The sequence below is a fragment of the Phyllobates terribilis genome, unplaced genomic scaffold (genome assembly GCF_046119375.1).
Source record: "Phyllobates terribilis strain yellow unplaced genomic scaffold, ASM4611937v1 Scaffold_2__4_contigs__length_985480577, whole genome shotgun sequence".
In the NCBI taxonomy this organism is placed as follows: Eukaryota; Metazoa; Chordata; class Amphibia; order Anura; family Dendrobatidae; genus Phyllobates; species Phyllobates terribilis.
Genome location: NW_027362762.1, coordinates 677,148,434 through 677,162,539, shown reverse-complemented (window position 1 = coordinate 677,162,539; position 14,106 = coordinate 677,148,434). Strand labels below are relative to the sequence as shown.

Genomic DNA, 14,106 nt, shown 5'->3' with positions numbered 1-14,106 from the left:
TGAAAGTGTCCCCAAGTGCAGTTGCAAAAACCATCAGGCGCTACAAAAAAACTGGCTCACATGAGGACCACCCCAGGAAAGGAAGACCAAGAGTCACCTCTGCTTCTGAGGATAAGTTTATCCGAGTCACCAGCCTCAGAAATCGCAGGTTAACAGCAGCTCAGATTAGAGACCAGGTCAATGCCACACAGAGTTCTAGCAGCAGACACATCTCTACAACAACTGTTAAGAGGAGACTTTCTGCAGCAGGCCTTCATGGTAAAATAGCTGCTAGGAAACCACTGCTAAGGACAGGCAACAAGCAGAAGAGACTTGTTTGGGCTAAAGAACACAAGGAATGGACATTAGACCAGTGGAAATCTGTGCTCTGGTCTAATGAGTCCAAATTTGAGATCTTTGGTTCCAACCACCGTGTCTTTGTGGGACGCAGAAAAGGTGGACGGATGGACTCTACATGCCTGGTTCCCACCATGAAGCATGGAGGAGGAGGTGTGATGGTGTGGGGGTGCTTTGTTGGTGACACTATTGGGGATTTATTCAAAATTGAAGGCATACTGAACCAGCATGGCTACCACAGCATCTTGCAGCGGCATGCTATTCCATCCAGTTTGCGTTTAGTTGGACCATCATTTATTTTTCAACAGGACAATGACCCCAAACACACCTCCAGGCTGTGTAAGGGCTATTTGACCAAGCAGGAGAGTGATGGGGTGCTACGCCAGATGACCTGGCCTCCACAGTCACCAGACCTGAACCCAATCGAGATGGATTTGGGTGAGCTGGACCGCAGAGTGAAGGAAAAAGGGCCAACAAGTGATAAGCATCTCTGGGAACTCCTTCAAGATTGTTGGAAGACCATTTCCGGTGACTACCTCTTGAAGCTCATCAAGAGAATGCCAAGAGTTTGCAAAGCAGTCATCAAAGCAAAAGGTGGCTACTTTGAAGAAGCTAGAATATAAGACATATTTTCAGTTGTTTCACACTTTTTTTTAAGTATATAATTCCACATGTGTTAATTCATAGTTTTGATGCCTTCATTGTGAATGTACAATTTTCATAGTCATGAAAATACAGAAAAATCTTTAAATGAGAAGGTGTGTCGAAACTTTTGGTCTGTACTGTATATATGTATGGAGAGAGAGGAATGGACACATGAAGGAAGTCACTGATATCCAATGGTACTATAACAATTATATAAAATCAATTACAGTACAAGTTACACATTATCTGGGAACATTAGCACTGACCATATCACTAGCCGTGGTGCTTGTTTGCACCTTATGCCAATACTGGTCGGTGAGCACAGAATCTACATGTTATTTGCTCCTTTATCTGGTAATAAATAGGATTCTAATTACAAACCAACCTTTAGGAATCGTCACTGGTTTTGAAAAGAAACTATCTAGACATCACAGCCTTTGACATTTTTGCACAAAGTAAACTTGGACCCCAACCAACACGTCTAGCCATTATCTTCCACACCATCACACCCTGAAGGTACCACATTAAGGATAAGCTAATGCCAAAAAAAAAAAAGAGAAAAATAAAGAATATCTTTCCAGACCTTTGAAAAGGATGAATAAAGGAGACATTTTGGATTCATGGAAGTAATAATTAGGCAAATAAAAATTCTGTCTGCTACATGGATGGCAAAATAGCCCAATCCAAAAAATGTGGAATGTTTCCAGCTTCCTGAGCCTGATAATATATAAAATTCTACCAAATGGCAGAGTCTCAGAAACGTCTGCAAATCTTCCAACATAAAGGTGGTCATACACATTAGTGGAGTTGTCCGGGATAAATAAAAGTTTAATTTTACTCAGATAAACCCTTTACATAGCTATCAGTCAGCCAACAGCTATTTCTACCACCCTTCTTCCAGACTTGAGCTCGCTCAGTTCAAAAAAAGTGGCTACTTAATGCCTTTTGAGGTGGCCTATCTCCCTGGAAAAAAGGGATAGTGCATGAAGAAATTCAACATGTGTGATCCTTCTGTTCTCTGACATTAGTTGAATAATATTGTTGCAAGTCACACTCTACAGATCATTGCAGACATGGGACCTGTATGGAAAAGCCGTCATAGTCAATGACTGGGGATGACATGTAGCCCAATTCTCTGCTAAGTCTCCAGTCTTCATGCAGAAGGTGTGAAACCTCATTATTCCTGGAAAGGTGGAAAATGCTATTATCCTTCCTAACTGTTCTGCTTCTTTCTCTTCAGTTAGGCCATTTAACCTTTTATACTATGTAATGACACTGTAGAAATTGGTTTCCGCATGCCAACTATGATAAGGAAACTCCTACGGCTTAAAGTGATCCTGAAGCATCACTGAGTCCAGGGCCAGGGACGACTCCTTATATACTACAGCTAGTTTAGTGCCACATAATACTAACAACAAATGGTTAATTTAAATGGCACCATGCAGACATTGGGCATCTTTCCTGACGTCTTGCAGCAGGTGTGTCAGGCATCAAGCTCTGGCTATGTCCTCACATCTGCACCACACAAAGGCCTTGCAGAGAGAGCACCTGTTGTACTGCTCTGGAGGAGGTGCGGGGGTTAGCATAGGCCTCCGGCTGTCCATCATCCCCTCACAATAAGAGGCCTATTTGTCAGACTGATGAAGGATGCTTCTTCATGGAGCTCCAGCGGCTATAAACTATTGAGTCAAGTCACCACAATCCTACTATTAAAGCTTTCTACTATTGTTGTGATGTCAACGTCTGTGGGAGAAAGTTTTACAGGAATATTAATCAGAAAGTAGGAGCGAGCGATACGGCAGGGCAGCCATGCTTGGGTCCTCTAGCTATCTTCCATTAGGCTGATTAGACTGTAACTGTACAACACACATAATCCCTATGACTTTATTACTTAATTATCAATTTACCTGTGCAGCCATTATACATGTGATCAGCAAATCCCAAGATTCACAAAATGCCGACACGGATTAGAAAGCAAAAATAATTTGTTTATGGGTTTAGCTGAATGAGTGCAATCTAATTACAGCTATCTCTTCCATCCGGCAGCCTAATCCTATGTTCTGGTCGCCATTAGAAATTGCAACAATTAGGCTTGTATTACCCAGCAGTCGTGTAATAGTGTCAGCATCTGTCTCCTCATGTTGCCGGCAGTAGTCCGCCATGTTAGCCTATCCGACGGACTACGGAGAAGGCTCAGCTGTGATATTATGTGCAAACCTGAAATGCTAAGTCCACATCACAGCCCACTCCGGATGTATATTTCTGGAGAATCTCCCAACGGATACCACTCAGCAGACTGTGACGTATTCCTCTGTACAGACACACAGTGAGATGTGTAGCCATAGACCCCATCAAAATAAAAAGCATATATCTGGTGTTATATACTGCAATGGCCTAATGTAGTCTACTACTGCAAAAAGAAGATGACTGACATAGAGCAAGAGGACACTTTTTGGCTTCCATCATGTAACTGGAGCCCTATGGATATGTTCATCCCGGCGTATATGCCACACGTATGCTCCGGAAATACGGTGGTGCATGGTGGGATGGGATCCTGCATAACGAGCCATGTGGTGAGACGTCACATCCCAGACTGAATACCTTACAATATCAGAGAAGCTGGAAGTGTTGGGTAACTGGGTGCAATTTTCAAGGTAATTGACAATGAACCCAACAGAAGTCAAGATCCTAAGAACGAAGGCAACGTTCTGATTATATCCACATTACTGAGAGAGTCACATGCGTAGAAGTTATTAGAAAGGCCATTGCCAGGTGGTAATTCTGGAAAGGAGCATTTCTCTGAGATTAGATGATAAAGATATAGTGATGGCATCTTCACATGTCACTCAGTTATGGAGACATTACAATGGAGGCCTACATCCCGGGACAGAGGCTCCAGTAATAATCTGTATGGAATGATGCAATACTGAAGGTGCACACGGACCTGTTATATCACGGCAGATAAACTGCCCGACAGAAAGGACTTCTCCATTGTGGGATATTTATTGCATTAATTAGAGCACCAAGATAGGAATGAATAAGCATGGCTACCAGCCCAACTCTCATAGCCTTCATAATGACCGTGGGGTTGGTAAACCAAGGTCCTGACTGCGGCTTTATTTCCCCAGACTGCGGGTATGACTCCTTCATGAATGGCCAATAATTAATAATAACAAATGTATTCTAATAAAATAATAATGTCTGTTCATTTGTTTTTTTCTTTGATAGGGGCCTTAGATTGACAGAATGAAATATCTATTTATACTATTAACATTTCTAAACTGTTAATAAATCAGTAAACCAATATTAGTATCAGATAATCATATTATTTAAAGCTGGATTGGGTACATTTCTACTGACTCCAGTTCAGACTGCTATTCCACGGCCCTGCTGCGTACACGGCATATGGTGCACACTGTCCACAGGTCATTCCATGCCGGCTCACATCACGTGTTCACCATGGAAGCTCTCGATGTACGTGCTAAACATGTCTATAGGCTTACATTAGCCTGACGGAGGGGAAATGAGAGTCCTGTTGTACATTGATATGAACTCACCGGCTTTCCCCCATTCCGCTATAAGGAGGCCCAGCAAATATTCATCACAACCCATGAATGTTAATGACAGGATACTAATTGTTCATTGAAATATTAGTCTGACTGCCTTATGTCCACCTAGAAATGACATCTGGACTGTCCCAAAAGAACTACAATTTTGGCTTTAATATAATTTAGCAACATATGCATTTGCTGCAGCAATTCTGTCCAAGTTTTTGCATGAATTAGGCCAAATAAATACCTGGCAGCTGCCAACACCATGGAGAGTGCTGAATGCTACCCGTGTAAGTGGGAGAGCTTACGTAAGAGTGAGGGGTTACAAAGAAGAACTACATGGCCATTTCCAGTCAATGCCATTGTGACGTACACAAATGTGGAAAGTGTGCGCTCACCTGCCATTTACAACCTTGCCCATGGCCCCTCGCTGTATCATAAAGCTGGTACCCCAGCAATACTATGCAGAAAGACTAATCAACTGATATAGAGACTATGTAGCGTGATACCGACTATACCCTGGACTGATACCTACCCGTGTGCATCCTCTACCTGCTATTCAGAGACATACAGATCTAGTTAACATCGCACATGGGTTTTAGAGAAGACTTTCAGCGTACATGGTGGCATCATCTGGCTCATTGTGAGCGCTGAATATATTACTTAGATAGGCTGAATTGTGTTATTTAGAAATGCATTTATCCGCTACAATGCAGAAAGGAGTAGAGCAGCCTGGATCTACTGTGTATACCATCACTAAATGCCGAGACATCCTCACTGCCTCCTATCTCCTACAGTGTCAGGCTGGCATGATCTGTGCCAGCTGCTGTTCTCCTCCGGTGAGGGCAGAAGCTCCACGTCTCAGTGCCCAGCTCTATGCCCTACCTAGGCTTATACCGTTAGATGTCAGACTTATCTCGTGTATTTTCTGGACATGCCTGCACATGTCTAGCGTCTGCTTCGGAAAACCATCATTACGTGATATGTTATCAGACGTACATGAGGTATCAGCTATTTATTCAAGGTATTAGGGAACTAACCCACATATGATGAATGAGCCCTGTCCAGGAACCCCATCTAAAGCGATCGATATATTGGCGATAGAAGCGTCACCGCACATTTATCACATTTCTACAGGGTACGGTAGCACAATCTGGCCGCAGCCGCTACTATGTTCATGGAGCAACAGAGCTTTAAAAGAGATTCATCTGGCAGTATTCTGATGCCTCTGGCCGTGCACTGGTTAATAGTCATTTTCCTATGTAAGATGTCTGACCTCTCATTATACAGTAGTACAGCTTCTTCAGAGAGATGGGAAATATTAGCATTTGTAATGTTTGCTACTGAAAGCATGTCGTTAAATTGACCTGCCCCTACTTTAATTCTGCTTCCCTCGGGGGCATTCAATCTCCGGATTACGCGTCTTCCGTGCCCTATGACTCTCCTAAAATCAGAGCTGGGCGAAATATGAATAGAAAAACTACAACCACATCCACAAACTGCTTCTATTCTCCAGAAATAGCCTGCGCTGTTCAGCGCCAGTCCAGAACTGGCATACCATACGGTCACTGGAGTGTGCAGAATACCAGGCTCAGCGTGCACCTACTAGGTAGCTGGCAGCTTTCACCAAGCAAGCACAATGTGACTTGTGCCAATCTTCACTGTCAGCCGGATTGCAGAGCTGAACATGACAAGTCAAGGGCCTTTAGGGCTATGTTGACCGTGGCACACCTCGGAGAAGTATGTGCTACTGAATAGGTGTCAGGTATGTCTGCTCACCCAGACTGAACATGTCACAGTTTATAGATTTCTTTTCTCAGTCGTAACACGCAAAAATAGAGACTTAATTAAGCTAGTCTCCAAATGTAGTAGTTATTGTATTTACTGACATAAAGATACTACTAGAATAAGTCATAACCCGCCACTATGGCTGGCAGAAATGCAAGTCTTGTGTTGCACCCATCTGCCTGCCTGATTTGCTGGGCTGATGATGCCCTTCTTAAACTGCCCAGTCACTGGTATGAAACAGTGCTCCCTCTGCTGGTGAAGAGGACAAAGTGGATCAGACAGTGTCAGGAACTGGAGCAGCTAGGTAAATCCTCCATTGTGACTAAATGGGGAGACGTCGGTGAGATTTTGGAGGGTTAAGGATGAAGGTCACGTCTATTTCCAGCAAATGTGAGATTTTCAGTTTGTGTCTAGAGATTTACTTTACAATAAGAGAAGCATCAGAGAAGCAATGAGCTGTGATCTCTGTGCGTTCATGCCTCGCACCACAATTTCCTTCTAGACTTATTGTATATCATGTAGAAGCTTACAGGAAGAATGGACAGGCGGGGGCACTTCTATAATATAAGTATTTCATACACCGATCCCATCACTGCATTGGAATCCATTCTGATAGTACATCCATATACACCTGTATGTAATCTACACCTACAGTGGTGGCCAAAAGTATTGGCACCCCTGCAATTCTGTCAGATAATACTCAGTTTCTTCCTGAAAATGATTGCAATCACAAATTCTTTGGTATTATTCTCTTCATTTAATTTGCTTGCAAGGAAAAAAACACAAAAGAGAATGAAGCAAAAATCAAATCATTGATCATTTCACACAAAACTCCAAAAATGGGCCAGACAAAAGTATTGGCACCCTCAGCCTAATACTTGGTTGCACAACCTTTAGCCAAAATAACTGCGAACAACCGCTTCTGGTAACCATCAATGAGTTTCTTACAATGCTCTGCTGGAATTGTAGACCATTCTTCTTTGGCAAACTGCTCCAGGTCCCTGATATTTGAAGGGTGCCTTCTCCAAACTGCCATTTTGAGATCTCTCCACAGGTGTTCTATGGGATTCAGGTCTGGACTCATTGCTCGCCACCTTAGAAGTCTCCAGTGCTTTCTCTCAAACCATTTTATAGTGCTTTTTGAAGTGTGTTTTGGGTCATTGTCCTGCTGGAAGACCCATGACCTCTGAGGGAGACCCAGCTTTCTCACACTGGGCCCTACATAATGCTGCAAAATTTGTTGGTAGTCATCAGACTTCATAATGCCATGCACACGGTCAAGCAGTCCAGTGCCAGAGGCAGCAAAGCAACCCCAAAACATCAGGAAACCTCCACCATGTTTGACTGTAGGGACCGTGTTCTTTTCTTTGAATGCCTCTTTTTTTTCCTGTACACTCTATGTTGATGCTTTTTCCCAAAAAGCTCTACTTTTGTCTCATCTGACCAGAGAACATTCTTCCAAAACGTTTTAGGCTTTCTCAGGTAAGTTTTGGCTAACTCCAGCCTGGCTTTTTTATGTCTCGGGGTAAGAAGTGGGTATCCTACCATACAGTCCCTTTTCATTCAGACGCCGACGGATAGTACGGGTTGACACTGTTGTACCCTCGGACTGCAGGGCAGCTTGAACTTGTTTGGATGTTAGTCGAGGTTCTTTATCCACCATCCGCACAATCTTGCGTTGAAATCTCTCGTCAATTTTTCTTTTCCGTCCACATCTAGGGAGGTTAGCCACAGTGCCATGGGCTTTACACTTCTTGATGACACTGCGCACGGAAGACACAGGAACATTCAGGTCTTTGGAGATGGACTTGTAGCCTTGAGATTGTTCATGCTTCCTCACAATTTGGTTTCTCAAGTCCTCAGACAGTTCTTTGGTCTTCTTTCTTTTCTCCATGCTCAATGTGGTACACACAAGGACACAGGACAGAGGTCGAGTCAACTTTAATCCATGTTAACTGGCTGCAAGTGGGATTTAGTTATCGCCAACACCTGTTAGGTGCCACAGGTAAGTTACAGGTGCTGTTAAGTACACGAATTAGAGAAGCATCACATGATTTTTCAAACAGTGCCAATACTTTTGTCCACCCCCTTTTTTAGGTTTGGTGTGGAATTGTATCCAATTTGGCTTTAGGACAATTCTTTTTGTGTTTTTTCATTGAAGACAAATTAAATGAAGATAATAATACCAAAGAATTTGTGATTGCAATCATTTTCAGGAAGAAACTGAGTATTATCTGACAGAATTGCAGGGGTGCCAATACTTTTGGCCATCACTGTACACCTAGACCGTTCAGAGGCAGCTAGACATCTATAGCAGCCAACCTGCGCTTCCCGCAGCGATCCCTATGTGTGCCATTACCCTAGAAAGGTGTAGGGCATCATAGGCTATCTTACACAAATGTCAGCTCTACAGGGCATGGACTGCTGGCAACACATAGTGTACAGGGCCAGGAGAGGGGCAGTCCTGGGTCCCTGCAACTTGTCAGAGAATATCAGCCAAATGTTGAAGTAACGGTAAGAACTGCAGTGATTAAAGTCTACAAACCTGCCAGGCTACTTAGCTGAGCCACTAATTGGAACCTGTCCACTAGGCATCACGTCTATCTGTGTATACAGCAGCGGTGTATGGTTGTAAAGCAGAGGCGGCCATTAGTGCTCCCGACACCCAAGGGTGGAGAGTTTGTGACGGTATGATGAGGTCTCTTCTGGTTCATCACCCGTGACAGTCCCCTGGCACCGACACTTGACATTCCCACTATAAAATCTTCTGTACCGCTCATCAAATGTCATCTACCTACAACACAGGAGATTCACGGTGTTTGCTCCTTAAAGTGAACCCCGACCATTGGAGCTTTATAGAAAAGAAATATGGTGGTGCTGCTAGAATACAGCTGACTGATATAGTACTGTCTGTCCTATTCTAGGGTCTGCTATCCCATACCTTCTACTCTCCTGTCTGCAGAGCACAGGCTGCAGATTACAACAGCCTACAATCGAATCTGTTCATTGCAGACCTGCAGCCACCAGACAAGGAATCTACTATTCTCCTTGTAGGTGCAATATAAGGCCACATTCACACGTTCAGTATTTGGTCAGTATTTTATCTCAGTATTTGTAAGCCAAAACCAGGAGTGGGTGAGAAATGCAGAAGTGTAAGGAGTTTGTATGTTCTCCCCGTGTTTGTGTGGGATTCCTCCAGGTTCTCCGGTTTCCTCCCACACTCCAAAGACATATTGATAGGGAATCTAGAATGTGAGTCCCAATGGGGACAGCGATGATGTCTGTAAAGTGCTGGGGACTTAATGGCGCTATATGAGCAAGTAAAATAACTAAAAAAAAATGGTGACGTATTTCTATTATATTTTTCCTCTGATTGTTCCACTCCTGGTTTTGGCTTACAAATACTGATATAAAATACTGACCAAATACTGACAGTGCGAATGTGGCCTAACAAGAAATTGCAGTTCAAGCAATTCCCTACTATTTTTTTAAAAGTGCTTCTAAACTGGAGACTTCAATCAAATTGTTTCCTGAATCAATTATCCATACATAAAATCCTGAAACAGGCAGGAATGTAAGGAGGTTTCCGTTTGTTATGTTTATACACACGCCTTACCAGATATAACAGGATTGCTACATGGGGTCTTACCAGATATAACAGGATTGCTACATGGGGTCTTACAGGATATAGCAGGACCACTACAAGGTGTCTGTCTTACCAGATATAGCAGGACCACTGCAAAGCGTCTTACCAAATAAATCAGGACCACTACATGGGGTCTTACCAAATATAACAGGACCACTAGATGGCATCTTACCAAATATAACAGGACTAGTGATGAGCGAGTATGTTCTGTTAACCCTTTTGGCGAGTATGCTCGGGCCGAGCTCCGAGTATTTACAGCTGCTCGGTGATATGGTTTAATCGCTCCCGTGTGCATGATTTGCGACTGTTTGACAGTTTTATTACATGTGAGGAATGTGTAAGAAATAGACATTCCTCCCATGTAATAAAACTGTCAAACAGTCGCAAATCATGGACACGGGAGCGATTCAACCATATCACCGAGCAGCTGAGCAGCTATAAATACTCGGAGCTCGGCCCGAGCATACTCAGCGAAAGGGTTAATAGAACATACTCGCTCAACACTAAACAGGACTACTACATGGCATCTTACAAGATATAACAGGACCACTACAAGGCGTCTTACTAAATATAACAGGATCACTAAATGGTGTCTTACCAAATATAACAGCACCACTAGATGGCTTCTTACCAAATATAAAAGGACCACTACACGGCATCTTACCAGATATACCAGGACCTTTACATGGTGTTTTGCCAGATATAACAGAACCACTACATGGCTTCTTGCCGGGTATAACACAACCTCTACATGTTGTCTTACTAGCCATAACAAGACCACAACATGGCATCTTACCAAACATAACAGAACTACTACATGGTGTCTTACCAGATATAACAAGACCGCAACATGAAGTATTAATGAAGTTTTTATATACATAACACAGAGTTGATAAAATGGAGTCATCAATGTAGCTCAAAGGTTTTAGGGTCTTTAAAATAATGTGACTATGTAGCTGTTCCAGCAGTCTCATAAAGTCCACAGAAAATATACAGAAAAGATGGAGAGATGGAGACAACCTCCCCCATCTCCAGTTATGATAATGTGGTCTTGCAAACCTTTTTTTTTACACTTGCTGTCATAGCATAAGATTACGTCCTGCTTCTTATTCTGTAGTCCTGGATGAGGACTGAACAGTACGACAACCTACTAGAGGTGAGCAGGATCTGAGTGGAAATCAATATAATGAAGTGAAGGCATTTTATTAATATTTCATGCATCAGTAAGCCTGCGGATAGGCACTCACTGATAAGAAACTTCTTTACACAGCCCGGCCATGCTGACAGTGTTTGCTTTTCAACATCAGCTGCAATCCAACATTTCTCTAACTGTAACTCCAGCCAATATCACCAAAAGCCACACCGTCAATATTTGCCAGGCCGTGTTTGCTTATAATCTGGTATTTCACTTCCTTCACTGGAGATTGTAAAGTATCAAAGAAAAGGCTGGGCAAGCGCCAGGATAAGAGGGTGGCATGGTACCTGGTCTGCCCACACTCCCTTCTGTGGAATATGCTCCTAGGATGATCGCTGTGTATGGCAGCGTGAGGATCGCCTACTGTACAGAAGAAAGCTGTTTCCTATGAGACATTGTGCCGTACCATCCAGCAAAAGGACACTTACCCCCTATGAAATGTACGAGACTGTGGTCTCTAACAGGCACAGGGAAATGACAATCTATGCACAGCTCAAGAACATGTGAGAGCCATGGAAATGATCAATAGTAATACTAAGAATGGGCAGCCATAGCACCCAACACAGGAGAGAGGCAGCTCTTCAAAGAATGTCCTGTGCCACGCATGGGCCGTCAATTAGAAATCTCACAGACCCTCGTCAGTTATGCCATAATGATTTCACAGCCAACCTTCAGGCCATGGATGCTAATTAGTGGTAATGGTAATTGAATGAGTTATTTGAGTCAAGCGCGGTTCTTACAGGGAAGCATTATATGTATCAATATTTATATATATATATATATATATACATACACAGATATCTATATATATATATACATACATGCATGAATATATATGTAGACATACACATATATGAATATGTATTTATATATATATACATATATATATATATATATACATGGGACTGCCAACCCCCTGGAGGCAGAGAGTTACCCATGGCACACGGTAGTGAATGTGTGTGTATATATATTATGTACTGTCAGCCTTCTCTATGCAGTGAGATGCCCGTGGCACACAGTAGTACGTTTTTCCATATAGATATATATCTGTACATAACTATCTATCTATATACATACGTATAGCCATATGAATGGGGCTGCCAGTCACTTCAGGCAGTGAGGTGCCCGTGGCACACAGTAGTGCGTTTTTCCATATAGATATATATCTGTACATAACTATCTATCTATATACATACATATAGCCATATGAATGGGGCTGCCAGCCTCTTCAGGCCGTGAGGTGCCCGTGGCACACAGTAGTGCGTTTTTCCATATAGATATATATCTGTACATAACTATCTATCTATATACATACGTATAGCCATATGAATGGGGCTGCCAGCCACTTCAGGCAGTGAGGTGCCCGTGGCACACAGTAGTGTGTTTTTCCATATAGATATATATCTGTACATAGCTATCTATCTATATACATACGTATAGCCATATGAATGGGGCTGCCAGCCACTTCAGGCAGTGAGGTGCCCGTGGCACACAGTAGTGTGTTTTTCCATATAGATATATATCTGTACATAGCTATCTATCTATATACATACGTATAGCCATATGAATGGGGCTGCCAGCCCCTTCAGGCAGTGAGGTGCCCGTGGCACAGCACCCATGTAGAGCACCTTTCCACATGGCGACTGATCAATATTCTGTGTACATGTATGCATAATAGAAGTGATTTCATTTACGATTCAACAGTGCGGCTCATCACTCAACTTAATATTCTCATTTAGGAATGATTTCCTTTTTTTGGGAGCAGAGCAGCGCTCCCGGCTCCAGGGTGAGGATGTGCCCTGATGAGGTATCGCTGCGCTGGCTGAACCGTATCTCACACATCATTTACAGCGAAAAATGGGATACCACGTATTAATATTTAAGAGAGCATACAATCACACAATGGGGAGCGATCTCCCCAGTGCTGGCCATGTGGGCTTCTATTTTAACCCCTTCCTTGATGGCGCTTAATACCCAGCATTGTGAATCTTATATAAGAGAAGGAAGATCGCCAGCCCTCCCTGTAGGAAGAGTAGCCAAGTTGCCCACTAATCATGTCATCTGCCCACCAGAGCTGGCATGAGGTGGGATCTGGACCCCGTGCCCTCAGCGGTATCTCTTCCACATGGTCAGTTTGGTGGCCATCACACATAACCTGGCAGCCATGGCATCTATGACATAAAGGACAGTAACGATCGTTATGTCAGTGCTGCCATCCTGATGATGGCACCTGCAGTGCACTATTACCCACAATCCAGCACGGAGCAGCTGACAGCTCTGCCCGGGGGCCGCAGGGGTTAATCATCCCGGCACATGTACCGCCGCAGAGGACGGGGGACTCCTGGCTGCCATCCCTACTAGTCTAGCTGGTAGCCTGTGGCCACAGCACATGTCCGGGCTCTACTCACCTCAGCACTGGCCACCTCCGCCGTCACTGGTAATCCACATGGACCCACAGCAGCTCCAGTGTTGTCAGTATTCCTCCAGTGTCTCCTGCCCGGATAATGCCTCCTCGCCCTGTGCCCGCTCCCGCCTCATGCCCCCCCGGGCGCTCTCCTCCGCCCGTACATGGATGCGCTATGGCTTCTGTGGTGGAGTGTGTGCAGGGCTTGTGCCGTCCGCCCGTGTGAGGCGGCTGAGCTGTACAGTAGCTCCTCTCCCTGCTTCCTTCACATGCGAGACTAGAAACTCCCCCTATCCATCCATATCCACACACAGTCTCAGCAGCCACACTGCTGCCAGAGCCTGCCCCCCTCCATTACCGTCCTGTCAGAGGGCAGCTTAACCCCTGCCTGCACCAGCCCTCCTTACAGCCCAGTGCACCCTGCTATAGGGCTCAGGGAGCAGAGGATGCACGCCTGGCATGTGGGCTCCCTCCAGACATAGTCACCTCAGCACTGGCATGTCAGCTAGCCTTCCACCTCAAGCAGATATATATGTACGTG

The 14,106-nt window shown here is 44.0% G+C and overlaps 1 protein-coding gene across 1 annotated transcript in view; it reads right to left on the bottom strand.

Annotated features, from left to right (window-relative positions):
- Positions 1-13,893, bottom strand: part of PLXNA2 (plexin A2) — a 340,362-nt gene extending 326,469 nt beyond the window's left edge. The window contains exon 1 of the mRNA XM_073666861.1: positions 13,570-13,893. The gene's annotated coding sequence lies outside the window, so the exon portion shown is untranslated. The remainder of the gene's footprint in view (positions 1-13,569) is intronic.
- Between the last annotated feature and the right edge of the window lie 213 nt (positions 13,894-14,106).